General features: G+C 41.7%; 1 protein-coding gene across 1 annotated transcript in view; it reads left to right on the forward strand.

Moving 5' to 3' along the window:
* Window positions 1-27,283, forward strand: part of LOC127663296 (teneurin-2-like) — a 291,708-nt gene that overhangs the window by 998 nt on the left and 263,427 nt on the right. The window lies entirely within an intron of this gene.

Raw genomic sequence — 27,283 nt, forward strand, 5'->3', positions numbered from 1 at the left:
ACAGGAAGATAGTGAATAGCAGTGAATAGCGAGTTCTGTTGAAATGTAGCAGCACCAACCTGGCATCATAATGCCGTTGACCGGAGTGGGCCAAGGATGGGTCATCTTTTAAAAAAAGCAGTGTCTTATGCGTGAGCTACTGCTGGTATGGCATTGATTCTGCTGCCTGAAATGGATTCTGCTGGAACTCAATGTCATTGATCAGCACCAGACCGTGTTTTAAGCCCACAGAGAAAAAGAGAGAGAGTGAAAGAGGATGTGAGGAGGAGGAAAGACCCGCCAGAGAGATTGCAGCCTTTTTTCTCCTTCCATTCATCTATTTCTTTTTTCCACTGCACTTTGCCACTGACAACAGATCCCAGAGCTCATGCATCCCAGGGTGAAGAGGCCTGTGGTTCCTTTGGGACATATGGTGACAGCAACACTGAGCAAGAATTATGGGTAGTTGAAGTCAACCGGAGTGAGGGAGGACATATAGAAAGACTGACAGGTGTGGTGGCTGTGGAGAAGCAGAGTTGCAGGCCGTTAGATTGATGCGCCGTGGCTACTTGAGGCCATAGCAGCTCAGTGACTGCAGATGCATCCGTAGGAAGTGTTGCCATGGGAGACTAACAGTGTGCAGAGGCCATATGTAACAGCACTCAAAGGGCACTGCCAAATTACACTCCGCTCTTCCTCTTTCTTTCTCACTCAGTCACATATTCATCACGGAACATAACTCACAGAAGACACGGAACATAACTTTTTTATTTATTTATTTTTATTCCCTTTTCTCTCAATTTGGAATGCCCAATTCCCACTACTTAGTATGTCCTCGTAGTTGCACGGTTACTCACCTCAATCCGGGTGGAGGGGGACAAGTCTCAGTTGCATCTGCCTCTAAGACAATCAATCCGCACATCTTATAACATGTCTCACTGTGCATTACACCGCGGAGACTCACATCATGTGGATCCACGCACAACTTACCAAGCACCCCATTGAGAGCAAGAACCCCAAATCGTGACCACAAATAGGTTACCTCATGTGACTCTACCCTCCCTAGCAACTGGGCCAATTTGGTTGCTTAGGAGTCCTGGCTGAAGTCACTCAGCATGCCCTGGATTCGAACTCGCGAATCCAGAGGTGGTATTAAGCATCAATACTTGCTGAGCTACCCAGGCCCCTCTCTTCAACTTTTTAAGAGATGCTATTTTGTTAGCTGTATGAACAGGAGACTTGCCACAATATAATAATTTTCACAACTGTGTGGTGTTTGCTGGTTGGATACTAAGTGGTACTATGGGGTAATTTTCACTAAGCAATAGCCTACACAGTAATGCAAGGCAGCTTGATTTCAAACTTTGAACTTTTATATTTTATTTATTTAAAAAAATGAAGTGCAATTAAAATTTGTTTGTTCAACTTTTTGAAAGATGGCTTTTCAACAGTTGTGAAGGGCAACATATCTTTGGCAACAAGCCTAGTTCATCCATACATTCTCTCCTGTATGGGCTACCAGTCGGGTATTTAATTGTCTGTACAAATACATCACTATTGTGGGTTTAATGTTGTTTTTTTATTACCTTTCATCCCAGGACCCAGTTTAGCTGCTTCGGAATGGTAAGGACTTTGAATGTGTGAATACATTTGTTTTGTTCCCTCCTTGGGCTGGGCGATGTGCAAGAAATATGTTACAATATTTTTATAAAAATATATATATATATCGCAATATCAAATTACATCGTCAACCCCCCAGCTGAGGGATCGGTGAATATTCTTGCTTTAGTGATTTTGCATTAAATAATAAATGTATTTATTTAAAAACTTATACCAAGTACATTTCTAAATTCAAATTGAACTTCAAACATAACGAAAAAGCAATTCAAATAACGAAGTTGTAAAACAAAATTCCATTTATAACCACCTTTCCATTTACAGTCACGCAAGTATCCGTTTATGACAACAGGCGTAAAATGACTAATACAAATTAAGATCTATAAACAATTATAAATGTAAACATAATAATTATAATGATGATAATAATCACTGAAATATAAATAATGGTTTGAGGTGAATGCGTGTTTGTATTTTTTATGATTTAATCACAGATGTATAGGCTTTATATTAAGTGAGTATGAAGTGAGAACGAACTGCTCTGTGGAAACAACTCAGAACTCACAAACTCAGAGCACCTCTTGAGCTGAGATGGTCGACGTCATTTAGAGCATTCACATAGACGATACTATTCTTGCAAAAAAAGAGAATGAGAACCCTTTACATACAGGTGTTCCATGAGACTGCAAACAGCGCGTCAGACATGCGCATAGATGTCATCTTTTCTTAAAAATATAATAAAGTGTGTTTCTTCAAGTGTGTGTCTAACAGAATTTCTTGTGTCATTCTGAATCTGAGACATCTTACAGTTAACCACCACGTACATCATATTCACTACCTGCAATTAAACATCTTCTGTCAGTGCGTTTACATCTGGCTTTCAATGTGTTATTTAGGTTAATTTATCATGGATTCTTTCTTTAAGGCTATTCTGTTCGGTATGCTGTTGCAGTGATATTAGAAGTACCATTCATAATGTTTACCCCTTTTACCCAGTATAAATTTTAACACCGGTGCAGTCCAACCTTTCACTCTGACTATATTCAAAGTATTTTTAACAAGTAATCTGCATTTTTGGAATGTTCCCAGGAGGCTATTTCCAGTCATGACAGTGCATCTCCTGTCTGCTTGAATTGGGAAACACAGAAATCTCAAAAATTGTTGGTCAAGATTAAGATCAAAGCGCATATTTTAAATCAGCAATCAAATTTTACTAAACTGGAATCATAAATTGTGCATCTTGACCTCATATTATGCTAAAACAAATTGTGCCTCTTGACCTCATATTATGCTAAAAATAAAAATCTAAATTCCCAGCTAAATGCGCATGATCGTTCTCAAGTTGAATGACTGTCTGTATCTAAAATGTGATTGACTCCTTTACCTATAAGGTGGTCTTCCTTTCGATATCTGTTGACCATTGGGAGCTAGAGCTTCTTGGTTGGGCATTCCATTTTCTCCCATTAATTTTAATAGAAGTAGCCCATCTCTGCTAAATAATCTCTGCTGTATTTTATGTTTATAGAAGTCACATCCTAATGCTCCTCTGAGCTGGACTGAATTCAGTTCTGTCTGTGACACATTCATGAGACACTTTAAGTACTATACTATATAAAGCATCCATACCATTTTGTTTGCATGAGATAAAGTCATACAGATTTGGAAAAACTTGATGATGAGTAAATGACAAAAATTGGCCAACCCATGCCTCTAAGTCTCTTGGTGTATTATTTGCATTCTACTTGCCTTGTCCCTTATTTATTATGGAGATTCACACTGCATCAAGTCCTAGTGTGTGAAATTACATTGTATTGAATTGACAAGGTCGATTCCTGGTATCCCTTGCCTTGATTGAAATTGATCTGGCCACTTATTTTAATAAACAGATGTGTTAGCTCAGTAATGGCCCCTGTTGGGTAAAAATGAAAAGAAGCTTGGCTCTCTCAGTCACAGGTGCCTCTCAAACTTATGGGCCAGCTGGACACAGCAGGAGTGATCAGTAGGGTAGTTGATCAGATGTTCCATCATTCTCTGCTTCTCTATGTCTTCACACCCTTGCAGTGCCAAATATGTGTCTAGAGGCACATCTGTGTCTGCACAGGACTTCAGAGGTGATGTATACTCAACGACTTGCCTTTTCATTGTATTTTCATTACCCAAGTCTTTTTTGACCCACAATATTTGTACTGGCACTCTAATGGCAGCAATAAACAGTATATATTGTGTATCTGGTATTTTTGTAGACAGTAATCACATATCACTGCACTTAGAATGGCAATTAGGGGCTGAACTAATGAGCTTCACGTCTGGATTTTTAGTGATCCCTCAGAGGTATTTGTTGAATCCTGTATTTGTGCTTTGGTTCTTGTTCCTAATGTCACAGGCTCTATGGATTTTAGAGGACCACACTATACTCTCTAACTGCTAATTTATGAAGAGTGTACACAAAAAACAAAGCATAAATATTAATACCTGTGCATGGTATTCAGAGAGAAGCAAGAACAAGCTAGTCAAATTCTGTTTAGGAGCCCCTGAGCAGTTTTGACTTTTCCTTGTCACCCACTCATAGCCACACATTTAATTTATTATTTTATTTTGTTGGCCCTGTGCTTTGTTGGTGTACTACAATAAATCTGGTCTCGAAAAGATCAAAGGGAGAACAAAGTACCTGGCGGGTATTAAAAATAAATTACTCGGAGATTAAATGCAGTCTCTCCCCTTGTCCTCATCACATTCTATTTCTCATTGCCCCGTAGCCTCGTCCACTCTCGCAAACACCCTGCAACCCTTTACACATCAACCTTGAGACAGCTGAGAGTTTTCTTGTTTGCTCACTGACGGCTGGGGAATTGGTTTCAAGTGTCCCTGAACCTTCCAGACACTACGCCGTCTGTAATTGCGTGTCAAGTCATACAGGCAAAGCGCGAGGCACAGCAGTTCATTTCTGGGCAAATTTTTTTTTTTGTGTTTCAGCCTTAGGTAGTTATGGGTTGAAATGTGTCATTTTTGTGTCTCTAGTGGCCCCAAAAAGAAATGCAAAAATAACTAAATAGGGAAAGTTTGGTAAAGACAATCTTTTATGTTAGCTTGAAAAGCATGGATTGACAGTTTCAAATAGTTGTATTAGTACATATTAGCAGAAAGAAAGAAAGAAAGAATAAGAGAAAGAAATAAAATTGATTGTTGAAGTTTGAAATGTTCTGTGATCTTCTGTTTTGGGAAAATGGTAAGTCAGATCTGTTACAAAAGTCGTAGCAACCTGAGTCAGAACAGTCTGAAAGTCTGTATTGACTTTGGTGGGATTCTGGAAAAACTCTAAACGAAGTCTGCAGAATAACAGAATTTTCAGAGGTTTGAAACTGGTTCCCTGAACCCTTCCCTCATCTGCCATTGATTAAACAAACAGATAGTTTCTACCCAACACACACCATTAGTTTAGCTTATGTTGGTGCATCAGGTTGGTCAGGATACTGAAACAAATAGAAAAATATTTGGATTATGCCACAGAGCCACAGCATTCACACTTTTTGGGAAAAGTCAACTTTCCTGTGGATTTCTTACACTTGTCTCTGCATATTAAACTGGATTAAGATAAAGTACCATTTTTTAACATCTCAAAAGATTACACCTCCGCTTTAACCAAAACCAAAAATATCACAAACACGTTGAACAACATCTCAACAACTGGAAATGTCTTTTCTCATGGCATATATTTGATTATATATCACTAGGTTTACAATAATTGCATTATCATGTCACTTAATCTTTTAAGAATTTAATATGGCATTTCTTGCTCATAGCACTTAATCTGGTACTAAATCTCCCAAGGCAAATGTGCATTATGATCCAAGCCAACATTGTCTTATTTGGTTATCCTAATTTTCCTAAAGGCTGCATCGCTCTGTTGTTAGACTTTTTATTCTCTTATTTTTCTCAACTCAACAGCAGAAGCCACTTAGGTCATCTGAGGCTGGAGCGTGTGGCCTAGTAGACTGAGGATGTTGTTGAATTTGGCTTACAAAGTCGAAGAAGTGGGTACGAGATTGTTCATCAGTTTGGCAATTAGCTTTGCAGAGTGAGTGAAACATCTGGTTACCAAGGTGTCATTACTGACTATAATGAAATGAGAGTGAATGAGGGTGTCCTTCCCATTGAAAAGGGTCTTGCCAATTGCTCAAATCTAGTTTAACAACATTTGAATAGCTTACATGACTGGCAAAGGGACTGTGTTAGGTGTTGTATTGTATTTAGTGTCTAAGTGCCTTATAGCCTTGCTAGCGTAATGAGTGGCTCATGTGTCTAATAGAGGAGCTTACCTCAGCACCGGGGTGTTTTATCCAAAAAGACAAGACAAAGTGGGTGGTCTGAGCCCTGAAGGCCATCAAGGGGTCAGTTGACACTTAACAGAAACCGTGATATGCCAATTAAACTCCAGTTTGGACAGCTATGCCACCTCTTCTGACACTAGCCTGCTAAGCGATGCCTAATTGCACATGGCATTCCCGTACCTCTCAGGCTGCTGTTTTGTCCCTCTGTAGGAATGATTCCTTTAATCATTAAAATGTTTGGTACAGTATAGCATGGCTAAGTGGCTGCAATTTTGGGCGCTTGTGCCCTTGGGTTCAATTAAGGTACAACGCTGCTGAGAGCAGGCTGTTTAATTCTGTGTCAAATTCAGTCTGTCTTCCAAAAATGTCCTGCTCTTTATCAGCAGTGCACCGGAGGTGATCCAGAAAACTTTCAGGGCAATGCTCATGGTTTGTCAGAGGTAAAGCGAGCCACTTACTATAACAAGTAGCAGTTTCTGTAAAAAGCAGCAATCTTGTTGTACATTTGGAAATGCTGATAGTCTCATAAATTGGTGATACATTTTTGTATTCTCTCATTTATCTCTTATTTGATTAAAGGGATATTTCACCCAATAAGCCTAATTATTTTATCATTTATCCACCCTCATTTTGTTCCAAACCAATATGACTTTCTTCTTTGAAAGACAAAAGGAGATCTTAGGCAGAATGACAGCCTCAGTCACTATTCACTTTAATTGCATCATGGCAGAAATAAATTCTTAAGGATTTGGAACACGTGAGGGTGAGTAAATGTTGACCAAATTTAAATTGTGGGGGAACTATCCCTTTAATAAACACAACTAAAGCTCTCATGCATGTGCATGCTATTATGCATGAGTGTCAAACCCAGACATAAGTTTCGATAAAGAAGAGAGACCCCAATTCAACCCATTAAAACAAACAGCTTTCATACTCACACTCCTAGCATTCCCTAAGGCTTCAGATCCACGTCAGGTCTTTAAGCATGTCAAAGTGGAAAGGTGGTTGCAGTGCACATGATGTTGTTAATATCAATGGTGTATGTCATGTGGTATATGAGGGACAAAATGGCTCCCAATGAGGTCAGATCTATTTCTGCTACCCAATTAAAAGGTGTTGAGAGGCCGTGCGGTGCAGGTGGCTCGCATGGGGCAGGTCATTTGACACCGAGGGCCCTGTTCTTGCTTAGCTGTTAACTCTGTGTCCCAACATTAATGGGCATCCTAATGATGTGATATGCATCTTGGGAACAAAGTATGCTGTGAAAACTCACTGGAACCCACTGCTGTGCATAAACCTTCTCAAATAACACCCTGCCCTCCTGAGGGCACCAATGATAACACACCACCTACAATTCAACATGTCCCACACAGGAACTGATGTCACAGGAACAGGTAGGAGGCTCTGAATCAGAGAGTTTGCTAGATGTGATCATCACACATTAACTAATTCAGCCATGCTGAAGCTCCAGTTCTCGCCCTACAAATTACATTTATTTTATTCAATTTTTCGCCATTTGGATGAGTCTCTCTCACTTCCAGAATGGAACTGTAGTGTTATACTTGGCATACATGAGCCAGTGTGACTTTCTCAACTGTATTTGTCAATAACTAAAAAATATATATATATAGTTTGATCATCATTTACTCACTTTAAGGACTTTTGAAACCTGTTTTTTGATTAAGTGGAACACCAAAAGAGATTTATAGCAGAATGTCCAAGTTGTGCTTTTCCATATAATGAAAGTGAATGGTGAATACAGCTGTAAAGCTAGACTTAAATATCTGTCTCCTACAAAGATATTGTATGACATCTGAAAAGTTGGAATATGGAGCACAAGTCGTTTGGACAACTTTTATGATTTGTGATAAATGTTATGGTGCATCCTTTTTAAAGATGGACAGCCCTTGATCCCCATACACTTTTATTATAGAGTATAGGAGGCAGATGATCAGATAATCTCTTAAATTTATCCTTTGTTGTTACACAGAATAATTAAAGTCATATGGTTTGAATTGACATGAGGATGAGCAAATGATGACAGAATTTTCATTAGTGACAATTCATGCTAAAATCACTTGCTTTACATATTTATAAAAGTAACCCAGGTATTATGGTGCAAATTCAAAAGGTTAAATGCAACCTGGCACTTCAAAAAAGTGGTTTCATAATGTAACACTCATTACTTGTAATGTACTATTACTTCTGATGTTATATATCAAGTATCTGTAGAAAGAGTCGATATTCCCAGGAGCACTATGTACATCCAATATGATGGAGAACCCAACTGTGTCTCCATAGCAATGTAATTATAGAGCACTACATTAACAAGTTGCTTGGAGAGCACAATACTGTTGTATAGGAGGCAAATCTGAATGGGTGCTGATTGATTGAAGGTGTCGTGACCGTGTGTGCTTGGACATGTACTGAGCTTGAGATGTCGAGCTGAGGGAGCGAGCATATCTGTGTGTGGATATCTGAAGGGATGCACAGCCAGCTGTGTCGTTTCATTAATGGCAGCACAATCCCAGAGTCCTCCTTATAACACCATTCCATGCCTGGAACCCAGCAGGCTCACCTTGATACATTTCCTTTCTCTACACTCCTCCTCATCATATCAATTTGTTTTCTGTCCTGTATTAGCCCTGCAGTTCTCTACCTTCACACTTTCATCCTGCTATTTCTATCAGTTTGTCTTTGTGTCTCCTTTAATGTCTTGTTTTCTCTCAGGTTCAAGTTCAATTTGTGCCTTGCTCAAAATCATCAATATGCATTTTCTTTTGTTTGCTCTGTTTTTTTCTGTTTATAGAGCATGCATTATTTCTCCTGTTTCATCTTCATGTGTATGTTCACATAGGTGTGATATTATGAATAGCACTGACCTGGGGTCTTCAACAGGGGATCTGTGGTAGTACTGCCAACAAATGTTTGTGGGGAAAAAAGAGAAGAATATACGATTAACCAATATACAGAATTAAGTTAACTTCAACCTAAGCTAAAAAAGCTAACATTAAGGCAAATGTTTTATTGACACTCCAACATTAATATTATTACTGTTAAGTAAAATTTCTAATATTTTGTGCAAGTATATGACTTGATATGAACAGTACATGATTATAAGAATATTATTATTTTAATGGTTTTGCAATGAATCATCAGTATCATAAGAAATATGTACTTTAAATGTATTAATGGTGTCTCTTAAACTTCAGACAATTTAACATCCCAGGGGGAGTCTTTATTACAACTAACAGATTTAAAAAATGTTTGGTTTTGTGTCATGAAGGTCACATAAAAAATTGATTTTGATACTTTTTCTTAGGCCTTCGTCATTTATTTTTGGTACTTCAAATTATTTTATGTATAGATTCCAGACTCAGACTGTCAAAAATACAAAACATATTGCATGTTTAAAACTGTGATATTCTAAACAAAGTGTGAAATAAACAAACAAACAAAAAACAATTCAATATAAAAAAAATAAAAACATTTAAATGCATAATTAAGATTCTCACATTTGTGATGTAATTTACGCCATATAAAATAATTTGCCTGTTAATATACTGCAAATACAGTAATATACACCTTATCCTTAATTAAATCATGCTAAATTGCTAATTTGGTTCCAAAAACTTGCCATTATATCAAACACAGCAGTAAGCTATTTGGTTTGTTAAATGAAGCTTTGCATCATCTTTTGTTTTTGAGTTGCCGCAGTATGCAATAGACTGGCATGTCTTGAGGGTCTATATTATGTCAAATATAGCAAAAAAGAAAAATATATCTAGAGAAGGTGCAGGCCTAATGGGAAGAATTGCAAAGAAAAGCCACTTTTGAAACAGAAAAACAAAAAGAAAAGGTTAGAGTGGGCAAAGAAAGATAATTGAAAAGCATGTTATGATCTTAACCCCACTGAGCTTTTGTGGGATCAGCTAGACTGTAAGGTGTGCGAGAAGTGCCCAACAAAACAGCCACATCTATGGCAAGTGCTACAGGAAGTGTAGTATCTGGACAAACTGACAGCTAGAATGCCAAGGATCTGCAAAGCTGACATTACTGCACGTGGAGGATTTTGTTCTAGTAGAACTGAAGTTATATATATATATATATATATATATAATGTATATATATTTATCAATCTGGTTCAAGTCTGGAGATTAGGTTGGCCATGACAGGGTCTTGATCCGGTGGTCCTCTACCCACACCTTGATTGACCTGGCTGAGTGGCATGGAGCATTGTCCTGCTGGAAAAACCAATCCATCAACAAAGCCGAGCTGCTTGAATTCTTTAACCAGGAGTGGCATAAAGTCACCCAACATCAATGTGAAAGAGATTATGCCAAAACGCATGAAAGCTGTATTTGAAATTCTGGGTTATTCCATCAAATATTGATTTCTGAACTATTCCTAAATTAAAACATTAGTATTGTGTTGTTTAAAAATGAATATGAACTTGTTTTCCTTGTATTATTCGAGGTCTGTGTTTTACCACTTGTCAGGTTTCCACCAAGCTCCATTTCCTGAGCGCATGCCTTCAGCAACAATAATAACCATCAGTCAGTAGAACATGAACAAACATGCAGCCCTCTGCAAGTCGCTCTCTGGAGCAGGTCAATTACCGTCATCATCAGTAGTGGGGTGTAGGGGGTTATACAGAGACCAAGTGGCTCGCTCTGGACACAAAAATCACATCTTCCCCCCTGCTGAAGCGGAAGTCTTTTTACATTTCTCAAACAGCCAATCAGCCCCCTCTCTCAGCATCTCAAGAAAGTCAAATGCTTCTTTCATAAGTCTGATGAAGCATAATGACCAGAGGAAATTTTCCACTCCTGGGGCATAGAATGGGATTTGAGTCAGTCCTCAATGGTACACGAGGCCAGTAAATTATCTCAGTGTGTGTTTGGCCACCAGTAAAAGGCATTAATGCAAGAACATTGAAAAAAAAAAAAGTAGGTTTTTTTTCCAGATAGGTTACAATCACTGTATGTCAAATTGGGGACTCTAAAAGCCCCCTTTTTTGTGTGTTCCTACGCAACTTTCTATAGTCTGCCGAATAGCTAAAAGTGCTGGCACTAGACAAATTCTGAACTTTTTCAAATTGGGCTAATTTGGAACCTGCTTCTAAAATGTGAGGGAAAGAGAATGGTGTCACTAAGTTATGAGAAAGTCATTACTAGAAGTTGTTCTAAGTAGTCAATTAATGAATACAAAATAATAGAGAATAAATAGAATAAAACAAGTATGAAATATGAAATTCATTTAAAATAAATACATTCATACATATTCACTGGCAGCCAAAAGTTTGGAATAATGTACAGATTTTGCTGTTTCAGAAGGAAATTGGTACATTAATTCACCAAATGGCATTCAACTGATCACAAAGTATAGTCAGCACATTACTGATGTAAAAAAACCAGCACCATCACAATTTGAAAAAAGTCATTTTTGATCAAATATAGACAGGCCCCATTTCCAGCAGCCATCACTTCAACAACTTATCCTTGAGTAATCATGATAATTGCTAATTTGGTAATAATCACTTGCCATTATACCAAACACAGTTGAAAGCTATTTGTTTAATGAAGCTTAACATTGTCTTTGTGTTTGTTTTTGTTTTGCCAGAGTATGCAAAAGACTGGCATGTCTTAAGGTCAATATGTCATGTCTTGTCCTGTCTTGTCATGTTATGTCTCACTTCTGTTCTTTCCCTCTACTCTGTCGCCCTCTTTTGTTCGTTATATGTTTCTTTCCCTCTCCTTTTCTCCGCTTCCAGCTGTTTCTCATCTCCCCTGAGTTCCTCGTTAATCCTCTACCCACCTGTTCCCTCTTTCCTTTGATTAACTCTCTATTTCTTCTCCTCGCTCTCGCTACATTCTTTGTCGGATTCTCACCTTGTGATACTTTCTCTAGAAGCAAACTACAGTCCTGTTTATCTCTACCCAGAATCCTGTCCTGTTGGCATCCGCCGTCACTTCTAACTGTTCACCGCTAACCATCTCCTATATTTGTGCCCAGTTACCTGACGCCACGAGAGAGTGGTAAGCTACATCTGCCCTCGACGTCGGTCGGACCGTGGGAGAGACCCGCAGCCTGTTATCGCTTCCCGCTTACCCTGTCAGCTACCCGTGGACTTACTCCAACTCTAAGGAAGCACCTGTTTGTTTCAGTTTTGTTGTCGCCCTCTCTGCGGGCTGTTTGTTTATATTCCTCCCAAGGAGAAGACTTTGTGTTTGACATTATTCCCTGAGCTTCATTAAAGACTCTGTTTTTGCTACATCGCTTTTGGGTCCTCACTTACCTTCATAACAGAAGAATCCGACCAAGATGGACCCAGCGACCCCGGCCTCGTTCCAATCAGACCTCGAGCTCCAGGGAGCGATGTTGGGCAGGCACGAGGCAGAGCTGTCTGCTGCACGACACGCCATTGAGGGCTTGGCTGCCCAAATCACCGAACTCTCGAGGCAGATTCTCCTCCCTCGTCCCGAGCCACCGGTCACCTCCAGGGCCCCCGAGCCTCCAGAACCCAGGATTAATAACCCGCCGTGCTATACTGGTGAGCCCTCTGAGTGCCGTGCTTTTCTCACCCAGTGTGATGTTGTTTTTTCCCTCCAGCCCACCACTTACTCCCAGAGCAGAGCCCGTATCGCCTACGTAGTTTCTCTCCTTTCTGGATGGGCTCGAGAGTGGGGAACGACCATCTGGGAGGCGGGGGCTGAATGTACTAACTGTTATCAGGATTTCAGGGAGGAGATGATACGCGTTTTTGACTGCTCTGTTTTTGGGGAGGAGGCATCCCGGGTCCTATCGTCTTTGCGTCAGGGTAAGCGGTCAGTTACTGACTATTCCATTGAGTTCCAAACTCTCGCAGCCTCCTGTGACTGGAACGAGCCGGCGCTGCTCGCTCGTTTTTTGGATGGTCTCTGCACGGAGGTGAAGGAGGAGATTCTTTCCCGAGAGGTACCCTCCCGCATGGACGCCGTGATCGAGCTTGCTATTTGCCTAGAGAGGCGTTTCGATCGCCGTCGCCGAGCTCGCGACCAGGAGTCTACATTTTCCTTTGCACCCCTCTCCGCTGCACTACCTCCCTCATCCACCACCTTGGCTCCTGAGCCCATGCAACTGGGGGGCATTCGCATTTCGGCTAAGGAGAAGGAGCGGAGAATCACCCACCGTCTCTGCCTCTACTGCGGTTCTGCTTCACACTTCGTGACCTCCTGCCCGGTAAAAGCCAGTGCTCGCCAGTAAGAGGAGAGCTACTGGTGAGCGCTACTACTCTGGTCTCTCCTTCGAGGTCTTGCACCACTCTTCCTGTCCATCTCCACTGGACTGGCTCTGCTGCCATCTGCAGGGCGTTGATTGACTCTGGCGCGGAGGGCTGCTTCATGGACGACACCTGGGCTCGGGAACATGGTATCCCCCTCATGGACTTATGTAAGCCCACGGCCCTGTTTGCCTTGGATGGCAGTTCCTTCCCAAGATTCAGCGTGAGACGTTACCTTTGACCCTCACTGTCTCCGGTAATCACAGCGAGACCATTTCTTTTTTTATTTTTCAGTCCCCTTTCGCCCCTATTGTTTTAGGCCATCCCTGGTTAGTTCAACATAATCCCTCTATTAATTGGGCTAAGAATACTATCCTTTCGTGGAATGTCTCTTGTCATGTTAAATGTTTAATGTCTGCTGTTCCCCCTGTATCCTCTGTCTCTGTTTTTCAGGAGGAGCCTGGTGATTTGTCGGGGGTACCGGAGGAGTATCACGATCTGCGGACAGTGTTCTGTCGTTCCCGGGCCACTTCCCTCCCCCCCCATCGTTCTTATGATTGTAGTATCGAACTTCGTCCGGGAACCACTCCCCCCCAGGGAAGACTTTACTCGTTGTCAGCTCCCGAACGTCAGGCTCTCGAGGATTATTTATCCGTAGCTCTCGATGCCGGTACTATTGTCCCCTCCTCTTCTCCCGCCGTCCTTCTTTGTTCAGAAGAAGGACGGTTCCTTGCGCCCCTGCATTGATTATCGAGGGTTGAATGACATAACAGTTAAGAATCGTTACCCACTTCCTCTTATGTCATCAGCTTTCGAGATCTTGCACGGAGCTAAGTTTTTCACCAAATTGGATCTGCGTAACGCCTACCATCTCGTTGCATTAGGGTGGGGGATGAGTGGAAGACTGTGTTTAACACTCCGTTAGGGCACTTTGAATATCGGGTTCTTCCGTTCGGCCTCGTTAACGCCCCTGCCGTTTTTCAGGCACTAATTAATGACGTCCTGAGAGACATGCTAAACATCTTTGTGTTTGTTTATCTCGACGACATCCTGATTTTCTCTCCGTCTCTCCAAATTCATGTCCAGCATGTGCGTCGCGTCCTCCAGCGCCTTTTAGAGAACCGTCTTTACGTGAAGGCTGAGAAATGCACTTTCCATGCCACCTCCGTTAGTTTTCTCGGCTCTGTCATTTCTGCAGAGGGTATCAGAATGGATTCTGCTAAGGTCCAAGCCGTTTTAGACTGGCCCGTACCTAAGTCGCGCGTCGAGCTGCAGCGCTTTCTCGGTTTCGCCAATTTTTATCAACGCTTCATCCGTAATTTCAGTCAGGTGGCCGCCCCCCTGACTGCCCTTACGTCTGTCAAATCGTGCTTTAGTTGGTCCGTCTCTGCCCAGGGGGCTTTTTATCTCCTCAAGGACCGCTTTACGTCCGCACCCATCCTTGTTACACCTGATTTGTCCAAACAGTTTGTGGTCGAGGTTGACGCGTCAGAGGTGGGCGTAGGAGCCATCCTTTCCCAACGCTCTCTCTCGGACAACAAGGTTCATCCTTGCGCGTACTTTTCTCATCGCCTATCGCCGTCTGAACGTAACTACGACGTGGGTAATCGCGAGCTGCTCGCCATCCGCCTAGCTCTAGGCGAATGGCGACAGTGGTTGGAGGGGGCGACCGTTCCTTTTGTCGTTTGGACTGACCACCGGAACCTAGAGTACATTCGTTCTGCCAAACGACTCAACGCGCGCCAGGCTCGTTGGGCTCTGTTTTTCGCCCGATTTGATTTCGTTATTTCCTACCGCCCTGGTTCCAAGAACACCAAGCCCGATGCCTTGTCATGTCTCTATTCCCCCGAAGTCTCCACGGACCCCGGGGGGATTCTCCCCACGGCCCGTATCGTTGGGTCAACTGTCTGGGGAATAGAGAGGCAGGTCAAACGAGCACTCGCTCTCACTCCCTCGCCGCGCACCTGTCCTAGACACCTCCTCTTTGTTCCCGCCCCTACCCGCCTGGCCGTTCTTCAGTGGGCTCACTCGGCCAAGTTGGCCGGTCACCCCGGCTTTCGGGGCACGCTCGCTTCCATTCGCCAGCGTTTTTGGTGGCCCACTCGGGAACGTGACACGCGTCGTTTCGTGGCGCTTGTTCCGTTTGCGCGCAGACCAAGTCAGGGAACTCCCCTCCGGCCAGACTTCTCAGACCACTTCCCATCCTCTCTCGACCTTGGTCACACATCGCCTTAGATTTCATCACCGGTCTCCCTGCGTCGGCGGGCAATACAGTCATTCTCACTGTCATCGATCGATTTTCTAAGGCGGCCCATTTTATCCCCCTCACTAAGCTCCCTCCGCCAGAGAGACGGCGCAAATAATCATCGAAAATATTTTCAGAATTCATGGCCTCCCCTCTGATATTGTTTCGGATAGAGGTCCGCAATTTACGTCCCAGTTTTGGAAGGAGTTTTGTCGCTTGATTGGGTCTTCCGTCAGTCTCTCGTCCAGCTTCCACCCTCAATCTAACGGTCAAGCCGAACGGGCCAATCAGACTGTCGGCCGCATCTTGCGCAGCCTTTCTTTCCGTAACCCCTCGTCCTGGTCCGAACACCTTCCCTGGGCTGAATACACCCATAATTACGCTTCGTCGTCTTCCACCGGCCTGTCTCCTTTTCAGAGCAGCCTCGGGTACCAACCTCCACTGTTCTCGTCGCAAATCGCCGACTCCAGCGTCCCTTCCGCTCAAGCTTTTGTCCAACGTTGCGAGCGCACCTGGAGGGGTGTTAGATCAGCTCTCTGCCGTTATAGGGACCGGACTGTGAGGGCTGCTAACAAGTGTAGAACTAAGAGCCCCAGATATTGTCGCGGCCAGAGGGCTTTCCACTCTCAACCTTCCCCTTAAGTCTGTCTCTCGTAAATTGACTCCGTGCTTCATTGGTCCGTTCCACATCTCGCAGGTTATTAGTCCCGTCGCGGTGCGACTTCTTCTTCCCCGCTATCTGCGCCGCGTCCACCCAGTTTTCCACGTCTCCTGTGTCAAGCCCGCCCTTCGCGCTCCCGCTCGTCCCTCTTCCTTTCCTGTTCGTGTTGAAGGCTCCCCTATCTACAGGGTCCGCAAGATTCTAGACATGCGCGCTCGGGGTCGTGGTCATCAGTTTCTGGTTGATTGGGAGGGTTACGGACCTGAGGAGAGAAGTTGGGTTCCCTCTCGGGACGTGTTAGACCGTTCGCTTATCGATGATTTCCTCCGTAGCCGCCAGGTCTCCTCCTCGGAAGCGCCAGGAGGCGTTCGTTGAGGGAGGGGTACTGTCATGTCTTGTCCTGTCTTGTTATGTTATGTCTCACTTATTTTCTTTCCCTCTACTCTGTCGCCCTCTGTTGTTCGTTATATGTTTCTTTCCCTCTCCTTTTCTCCGCTTCCAGCTGTTTCTCATCTCCCCTGAGTTCCTCGTTAATCCTCTACCCACCTGTTCCCTCTTTCCTCTGATTAACTCTCTATTTCTTCTACTCGCTCTCGCTACATTCTTTGTCGGATTCTCTCCTTGTGATACTTTCTCTAGAAGCAAACTACAGTCCTGTTTATCTCTACCTAGAGTCCTGTCCTGTTGGCATCCGCCGTCACTTCTAACTGTTCACCGCTAACCATCTCCTATATTTGTGCCCAGTTACCTGACGCCACGAGAGAGTGGTAAGCTACATCTGCCCTCGACTTCGGTCGGACCGTGGGAGAGACCCGCAGCCTGTTATCGCTTCCCGCTTACCCTGTCAGCTACCCGTGGACTTACTCCAACTCTAAGGAAGCACCTGTTTGTTTCAGTTTTGTTGTCGCCCTCTCTGCGGGCTGTTTGTTTGTATTCCTCCCAAGGAGAAGACTTTGTGTTTGACATTATTCCCTGAGCTTCATTAAAGACTCTGTTTTTGCTACATCGCTTTTGGGTCCTCACTTACCTTCATAACACAATATTTGGTCAAAAATGGCAAAAAGATGTAAAATGCTCTATAAGATCAAAAACTGTACATTATTCCAAACTTTTGGCCGCCAGTTTATACTGTATATACACTACCGTTCAAAAGTTTAAGGTCACTAATTCATTCTTTAATATTATTATTTTTCACATTTAAGGATAATTCTTAAGTCATCAAAACTATGAAAGAACAGAAATGGAAGTATAGGAATTGTGTTGTGACCAAAATAAATCAAAACTGTTTTATATTTTAACATCTTCAAAGTAGCCACCATTTGTATAGAATTTGCAGGAATGTACTCTTGACATTTCTCAACCAAATTCGTTGAGTTTATTATTCAATCCATTTCAAAAACTGGTACATTTTAGTTTTGTAATGAAATTGTTGGCACAATTATATTTTGTCTACGAAACTAATTTGAAACATTTAAGAATACGCCTTCAAATCAAAAGGTTTTTAAGATCATGAGAAACATTTCAGTCAAGTGACCCCAAACTTTTTTTACACACAGATATATATATATATATATTCTTTAGAGCCAGGCTCAGCATACTGCACTAGATGCATTCACCCATTACTTTATATCTGTAGACAGCTCTGCACAGATGGCTGCATACTCCGCTTTACATATGTGAAATACAATGTCACAGTATTGGCTCTCGGCAACTCTAATGCGTCAATAATATTAATGTGTGGAAAGATGAAGGTATCGCGGTAGAAAATAATTCAGAGAGTTGAAACATTTTTGGTTGCTGCTAAAGCACAACACTCTACCACATTCAAACTGAATAATTAATTCAGATGCACACACGACTCTCCCAGAATCCCTACAAAAGTTTACAGAATAATTCAATATATTTATTAAAATTAGTCATTTTTATAGTTTAATGAGTTGTAAGAAAAGTATAAGATGTTGGGCTTAATGTTTAATTTTTTAGAATTTAAATTGGTGATCGTGGCTGAGATGCATAGTGTATAGTAGTGTTATAAGCAGAAAGTAGCTTATTGTTTAAACTATTAAATGTCTTGTTGAATTGTTTTCTCTGTTGTCACTATTGTTTATCAGCAAGGCTTGCAACCCCCCCCCACCTCCCCCCCATACCCTCAGTTCAAACAATGGCCACAATGACGCTTGCAAAACAGTAGTTTATTACTGTATAAAAACTAGGATGTTATTTGACAACAAAGGAACTAGGAAAAAGATGTATCTGGTTTGTTTTGCTGAGCACCTCAATGCCATGAATTTGATATTGATAGCTTCAGGAATTCAATGTAAAGATCTCAGAAAATGCATACCATGTTACATTATAATATGCTATTGGAGAACAGGAAAAAGAAAGGTACAGTTCAAAAGAATATGGAGCATAACAGCTCTTACTGCAGCCAATGTCAGGAGAGGTCATGAGCGTGAAGTGCGGGCAGAAAAACACAGGCTCTGAGGAGTTTACTAGAGACATCAAAACAAGAGCAAGGTTTCAGCTAATCAGAGGTAATGAAAAGCATGTGACTGAACCCTTGCTGTAATTAAGTAAATGGCAATAAGGACACACAAGAGAGCAGGAGCAAATTCTGTTGCTGTAAGAGTCAAAGCACTGCATCCAGCAGTTGAAGAGAAAATTAGGACAATATGAAGATATAGAATTAAATGCATTTGGTTGTTGACACATAACTTATCCATGGCCTCAGACATGTCAATGTATATCAATGATCCTTTAGCTGGTCATCAATTCTGTTATGTTTTTCAAAATTTGTAATCATCTGTAATGGGTAAAGGATGGGCAAGGAGAATACAGGAACCAGATGAACGGTCAAAACAAGTTTAAAGACAAACTTAAAACAACATAAAACACAAGACGAACACACACATACAGTGCGGCCATGTGTCTCTCTCTCTCTCTCTCTCTCGAACTGGCACCTCTGGCCCCAACTTATCTCGATACAGAAACAAAACAAAGCCACATGCTCTCACAAGACAACAAAACACCTGAATGTTATGAGTGCAGATTGCCAAGACAATTAAGCAATATACGTGTTGAGTGACTCCAACCAGGTCTCCTAAGCAACCAAATTGGCCCGTTTGCAAGTGAGGGTAGATTCACATGGGTAACCTCCTCATAGTTGCTATAATGTGGTTCGCTCCCGGTGAGGCACGTGGTGAGTTGTGCGCAGATACCGCAGAGAATAGTGTGAAGCCTCCACACACGCTATGTCTCCGTGGTAATACGCTCAATAGGCCATGTGATAAGATGCGCAGATTGATGGTCTCAGACGCGGAGGCAACTGAGATTCGTCCTCCACCACCTGGATTGAGGCGAGTCACTATGCCACCATGAGGACCTAGAGCGCATGGTGAATTGGGCATTCCAAATTGGGGAGAAAAAGGGGAGGGAAAAAAATGGTTTAGATGGAGTGTAGCAAGTCGTACCACAGGACATTTCAACTTCCCAAAGGTATTTCACATAAACTACCCATCAAAACACAAGAAAATATTTCGGGGCAAATTCACATAACAAACTTTTGGGCTGTGTTTGCCTGATTTGCATAATTCCATTAGTGAATCGGATATGGGCACAATCCAGTTTCTGAAACTTATGAGGAACATCTAAAACGTATGATATTTGGAAGTATTATAATAAAATGTAGGTCTTCTGGGTTTGTTTTTGCTGCCTCTTACTATGACAGACCATCTCCTTTGGGAGTTGTGGTTTCCACAGGCTTTAAGTGTGTTTTTTGGATTTGTCCCAGCTCCGGGAACGTTTCCCAGTTTGAGAAAGAGAAGCCCATTCTCTGGGTTTACCGTGGTATTTTTCCATCTGGCTGTACTATGAATTTGTATACATAAGGGAAAATGATGGTCCATTTTTTTCAGTCTGCAAACCTCTACGGTCACTAAACATTAGGCATGTACGTCTTCTCATGCGTATGGCACTGTCTCTTAGCTCGAGAACAGGAAAAAGTGAATAAGTGATTTAAGCAATACTTTCTAAGAATATTCCAGACATCTCTCTTTTTTTCTTTTTTTTTTTTTAGAAAGAAAATGTGTGATTGATTTAACTTATTTGACAGAGGTTTTCTCTGTAAAAAAAAAAAAAAGATTATAAGATAATGCTCCACCTATACAAATCACACATCAGTATTCATACCAAATGATGGAACACATGTCAAGAGTGCACAGCATTAACAGTGATGAATGTTGAAGGGGTAAACTTAGATGTGAGTGTATTGGGTATTAAAGGTGGTGCTTTGTGTTGTTGCCCTCACAGACTATGTGGATCTCTCCCCCATGGTCTTGAAGTACTTCCTGTCAGGTAAAGTACGATCTGGCTAGACCTACACTCGAAAAATTATTTTAAGATTTACGCATTTCAGTTTCATAGCAAAATTACATAAAATGGAATTGTGTAATGTTTAATTAAATAAAATAAAAATCATAAATATTTTATATTATTTAATGCTTTATTAATGTAATTTTATTAAACATTACACAATTCAGTTTAATGAGATTTTGATAGGAAATTGAAATGTGTAAATCTTATCTAATATATAAGCTTACATATTTTTTGAGTGTACAATAATAGCATAACTAGTTGTGTTTGTAGCTTTACTAGTACCGTAGGACAAGCCATTGTTATTTATAGCTTTGTACAGTACTCCGAGCTGAATAAAAACAAGTTAAACCAAACTGAGCTGCTTGGTTGGTCTTTGCATGTTTGGTTTAATTTGATGGTTAAGATTGTCTTGCTGCCTGACCAAGATGGACTTCAGCTTGTTAAGCTGGACATCCAGTCTGTCAATCAATCTAGCTGACAATTGCCCAAAACTTCTCTAATCCTGCTAGCTAGACAAATTTAGACCACTGCATCAAACCAGCTTAGACTGGTTAAAGCAGCTTTCTTTTATTCCAGCGAAGCTCATTTTAATAGTTGTAGATGTCTCCAGTGCTCCCTTAAAACTCACACTCTGCAGTATCTGCATTATTACGTTTTATGTATTATAATAGATGTGTTTTTTTGTTTTCCCACCCACTTCATAGTTAGAAATAAAGCAACTCTATTTTGGCTGTATTGATCTCTGGTGCTTTGAAGATTCCTGTCTGAAAGGCTGTTAATGAATTAAATTGTTTCTTGATTATCAGCTGATTTGAGGGCATGCATTGACATTTAATTACTGTATAGAAGAAATTGGTTGCGCATGCCTTATCCTTTAATTGATTTTCCACAGCTTGTCTATATTCAGTTAATTTGGATGACGTGCCATATACAATGATGAGGCAAAACATTATGACCACCTGCCTATTATGTTGTTGGTCCTCCGCGTGCCGCCAAAAAACAGTGCAGGACTCTACAAGACCCCTGAAGTTGTCCTCTGGTTTCTGGCATCAAGACATTAGTAGCAGATCCTTCAAGTCTTGTAAGTTGCAAGGTGGATCTGCTGTGCATCAGACTTGTTCGTCCAGCACATACCACAAATGCTCAATCGGATTGAGATCTGTGGGATATGGAGGCCATGTTCACCTTGAACTCTTCATTTTGTTCCTCAAACCATTCCCGAATAATGTCTGCTGCAGTGTGACAGGGCACATTATCCTGTTGAGAGGCCACTGCCATCAGGGAATAACATTGCCATGAAGGGGTATGACTTGTCTACAACTGTGTTTAGGTAGGTGGCACGTGTTAAATTTACGTCCACATGAATGGCCAGACCAAGGGTTTCCCAGCAGAACATTTTCCAGGGCATCATACTCCCTCTGCCGGCTTGTCATCTGCCCAAATTGCATCCTGGTTAAAGGCGCACAAGTACACTGCCGTCCACGTGATGTAAAAGAAAATGAAACCACTGCTCCAAGGTCAAGTTCCAACCCTCGCGTGCCCATTGTAGGCCTGGGGACAGGGGTCATCATGGGCACTCTGATTGGTCTGTGGCTACGCAGCCCCATAAACAGCAGGGTGCAATGCACTGTGTGTTGTGATACATTCCTCCCTTAACCATCATTAAAAAAGTGTTAGCTCAGACCAGACCTTGCGCATAGATGAGCCTTGGGCACCCAATATCCTGCCCCAGTATAGCATTCTGAGATGCTATTCTTCTCAACACAATTGTAAAGAGCGGTAACTCAGATTATATGGTAATCTGAGTTACCATATAATTGATCAGTTTTAAACAGTCTGGCCATTCTCTGTTGACCTCTCTCATCAACAAGGCATTTCGATCCACATAACTGCCCCTCACTGGATGTTTTTTTATTTTTGGCACCATGCGGAGTCAATATATAGACTGTTGTGCATGAAAATCCCAAGAAAATCAGCAGTAACAGAAATGCTCAAACCAGCTCATCTGGCACCAAAAATCATGGCAGGGTCTGATGGTTGATGTGAACGTTAACTGAAGCTCCTGACCCATATCTGCATGAATTTATGCACTGCACTGCTGCCACACAATTGGCTGATTAGATAATCGCATGGATGATTGTTGGTGCCAGACAGGCTGGTTTGATTATTTCTGTAACTGCTGATCTCCTGGGATTTTCACACACAACAGTCTCTAGAACTTACTCAGAATGGTGCCAAAAACAATAAAAAACGTGAGTGACAGTTCTGTGGATGGAAATGCCATGTTGATGAGAGAGAACTACAGAGAATGGCCAGACTGGTTTGAACTGACAAAGTATATGTTAACTCAGATAACCACACTCTACAATTGTGGTCAGAAGAACTGTTTATATCACAATCAAGGCTGGGGCAGCGGTACTTGTTGCATGACTGACCGGATTATGTAAGGATAGGAAATAATCATAAGCATGAGCAACAGTGACCAACCAACAGACAAGACCGACTGGATAACACAGGACCAACCGAATACACAAGACAAACTGGCACTGGACAGCATACACAAGGAGACTAAAATAGGTTAAAAATACAGGGTATGTGTGACTAATAAACTAATAATAAGCAAACAAGGAGGCAGGGTATGACGTAAGACAGAGAGACACATGGCAATACAGAAAAACACAAAGCAACATGCTCTCACAAAACAACAAAACACCTGAAATGGTATGAGCGCAGATTGCCAAAACCATTAAGCAATATACACCCATTCCAACTGACAAACAAGATTAGAGAATGCGTAACAACGCCAAACAAAGTGATGCTACGCATTCTCACACTAAACGAAATCTGAGAGTACATTGTGAGGCAAACACCACGTGATGCACACAACAGGTGACAAAGCAAGACAGAACACCCGTGCGAGTGATTGACCACACACACACCCAACACCTTTGACCGAAGTAACCAAACCTCAGCACAACATGAAGACAGCTTGCAACCCAGGCACCCAATGCAACACGAGCGTGACGTGAGGCGCACCCCCATTTGCGAGGGCCAGACAAACTATTGAGTGCATGTTGCCAAGATGACATAAGTGCAATGCACCCATGTCAATAACAGACAGACATAAAGTACGAGTGTCCGGATCCCGACACAGACCGAAACCGAACCAGACTGGAAGTCCAGACACCATGCTCCCGACATGATGTCCAAGATGGACCGAAGAGTGCATGGCAGGGTATACAACCGAAACCAAGCACTTCGACAAAGACAGACAATGAAGCACAAGACAGACATGGTACAATAATGCCACGGTCCTCTCAGACAAAAACCCAGACTGACAGAGTGACACACACATAAATATATATATATATATATATATATATATATATATATATATATATATATATATATATACATACATACACAGTGCATCCGGAAAGTATTCACAGCTTCACTTTTTCCACATTTAGTTATTTTAAAGCCTTATTCCAAAATTTATTAATTTATTTAATTTATTAATTTACAAAATTTATAAAATTTATTAATTATATTTTCCTCACAATTCTACACACAATACTCCATAATGACAGCATGAAAGAAGTTAGTTTGAAATCTTTGCAAATTTATTACAAATAAAAAAATCACATGTACATAAGTATTCACAGCCTTTGCCATGACACTCAAAATTGAGCTCAGGTGCATCCTGTTTCCACTGATCATCCTTGAAATGTTTCTACAACTTGATTGGAGTCCACTTGTGGTAAATTCAGTTGATTGGACATGATTTGGAAAGGCACACACCTGTCTATATAAGGTCCCACAGTTAACAGTGGATGTTAGAGCACAAACCAAGCCATGAAGTCCAAGGAATTGTCTGTAGACCTCAGAGACAGGATTGTATCGAGGCACAGATCTGGGGAAGGGTACAGAAAAAATTATGCATCATTGAAGGTCCCAATGAGCACAGTAGCCTTCATCATCCGTAAATGGAAGAAGATTTGAACCACCTGGACTCTTCCTATTGCTTGCTGCCCGGCCAAACTGAGCGATCAGGGGAGAAGGGCCTTAGTCAGGGAGGTGACCAAGAACCCAATGGTCACTCTGACAGAGCTCCAGTGTTTTTCGGTGGAGAGAGGAGAACCTTCCAGAAGAACAACCATCTCTGCGGCTTTCTATCACTCCGGCCTGTATGGTAGAGTGGCCAGATGGAAGCCACTCCTCGGTAAAAGGCACATGACAGCCGACCTGGAGTTTGCCAAAAGGCCCCTGAATGACTCTCAGACCATGAGAAACAAAATTTTCTGGTCTGATGAAACAAACATTGAACTCTTTTGGCTGAATGGCAAGCATCGTGTCTGGAGTAAACCAGGCAGCGCTCATTTCCTGGCCAAAACCATACTTACAGTGAAGCATGGTGGTGGCAGCATCATGGTGTGGGGATGTTTTTTAGCGGCAGGAACTGGGAGACTAGTCAGGATCGAGGGAAAGATGAATGCAGCAATGTACAGAGACATCCTTGATGAAAACCTGCTCCAGAGCGCTCTGGACCTCAGACTGGGGTGAAGGTTCATCTTCCAACAGGACAAAGACCCTAAGCACACATCCACGATAACAAAGGTGTGGCTACGGGACAACTCTGTGAATGTCCTTGAATGACCCAGCCAGAGCCCAGACTTAAACCCAATTGATCATCTCTGGAGAGATCTGAAAATGGCTGTGCACCTACGCTCCCAATCCAACCTGATGGAGCATGAGAGGTCCTGCAAAGAAGAATGGGATAAACTGCCAAAAAATAGGTGTGCCAAGATTGTAGCATCATACTCAAAATGACTTGAGGCTGTAATTGGTGCCAAGGGTGCTTCAACTAAGTATTGAGCAAAGGCTGTGAATATTTATGTACATGTGATCCTTTTTTATTTTTAATACATTTGCAAAGATTTCAAACAAACTTGTTTCACGTTGTCATTATGGGGTATTGTTTGTAGAATTTTTAGGAAAATAATGAATTTAATCAATTTTGGAATAAGGCTGTAACATAAAATGTGGAATAAGGCTGTCCAACATTTTATGTTACAGCCTTATTCCAAAATTGATTAAATTCATTATTTTCCTAAAAATTCTATATATATCTATATATATACATATATATATATATATATATATATATATATATATATATATATATATATATATATACATTCACCTTAAGGATTATTAGGAACACCATACTAATACTGTGTTTGACCCCTTTCAGCCTTCAGAACTGCCTTAATTCTACGTGGCATTGATTCAACAAGGTGCTGAAAGCACTCTTTAGAAATGTTGGCCCATATTGATAGGATAGCATCTTGCAGTTGATGGAGATTTGTGGGATGCACATCCAGGGCACGAAGCTCCCGTTCCACCACATCCCAAAGATGCTCTATTGGGTTGAGATCTGGTGACTGTGGGGGCCATTTTAGTACAGTGAACTCATTGTCATGTTCAAGAAACCAATTTGAAATGATTCAAGCTTTGTGACATGGTGCATTATCCTGCTGGAAGTAGCCATCAGAGGATGGGTACATGGTGGCCATAAAGGGATGGACATGGTCAGAAACAATGCTCAGGTAGGCCGTGGCATTTAAACGATGCCCAATTGGCACTAAGGGGCCTAAAGTGTGCCAAGAAAACATCCCCCACACCATTACACCACCACCACCAGCCTGCACAGTGGTAACAAGGCATGATGGATCCATGTTCTCATTCTGTTTACGCCAAATTCTGACTCTACCATCTGAATGTCTCAACAGAAATCAAGACTCATCAGACCAGGCAACATTTTTCCAGTCTTCAACTGTCCAATTTTGGTGAGCTCTTGCAAATTGTAGCCTCTTTTTCCTATTTGTAGTGGAGATGAGTGGTACCCGGTGGGGTCTTCTGCTGTTGTAGCCCATCCGCCTCAAGGTTGTGCGTGTTGTGGCTTCACAAATGCTTTGCTGCATACCTCGGTTGTAACGAGTGGTTATTTCAGGCAAAGTTGCTCTTCTATCAGCTTGAATCAATCGGCCCATTCTCCTCTGACCTCTAGCATCAACAAGGCATTTTCAGCCCACAGGACTGCCGCATACTGGATGTTTTTCCCTTTTCACACCATTCTTTGTAAACCCTAGAAATGGTTGTGCATGAAAATCCCAGTAACTGAGCAGATTGTGAAATACTCAGACCGGCCCGTCTGGCACCAACAACCATGCCACGCTCAAAATTGCTTAAATCAGCTTTCTTTCCCATTCTGACATTCAGTTTGGAGTTCAGGAGATTGTCTTGACCAGGACCACACCCCTAAATGCATTGAAGCAACTGCCATGTGATTGGTTGATTAGATAATTGCATTAATGAGAAATTGAACAGGTGTTCCTAATAATCCTTTAGGTGAGTATATATATATATATATATATTACTGCATTTATTAGTCTTGGTTAATGTGAACTTGTGGAAGTACAGTTGGAAATAAAATACAGTTTGGAAATCATTTATATAAGTTGTTTAGTCACCAATGGACATGGTGTGAACAGGCTTTGTGTCTACAAAATGTACAGAGTACAGTAAATATTATACCACTGATAATTACACAATTAGTAATTACTGTCAAATGACTTATGCAGTTCTGAGATCATTGAGTGCGATAGACTTTATTTCAGTCATTCCTTTTAGTGAGTTTTAACTTCCGTTTTATTAATTTGGCTTGTTGTAATTTCTGTAGATGCAGTGTGTAGTTTGTTCATGGCATGAACGTTTCACAGGGTGCATCCAAGGAAACTCAGTGGATTCTCTTAGGT

Source organism: Xyrauchen texanus, chromosome 23, assembly GCF_025860055.1.
Source record: "Xyrauchen texanus isolate HMW12.3.18 chromosome 23, RBS_HiC_50CHRs, whole genome shotgun sequence".
NCBI lineage: Eukaryota > Metazoa > Chordata > Actinopteri > Cypriniformes > Catostomidae > Xyrauchen > Xyrauchen texanus.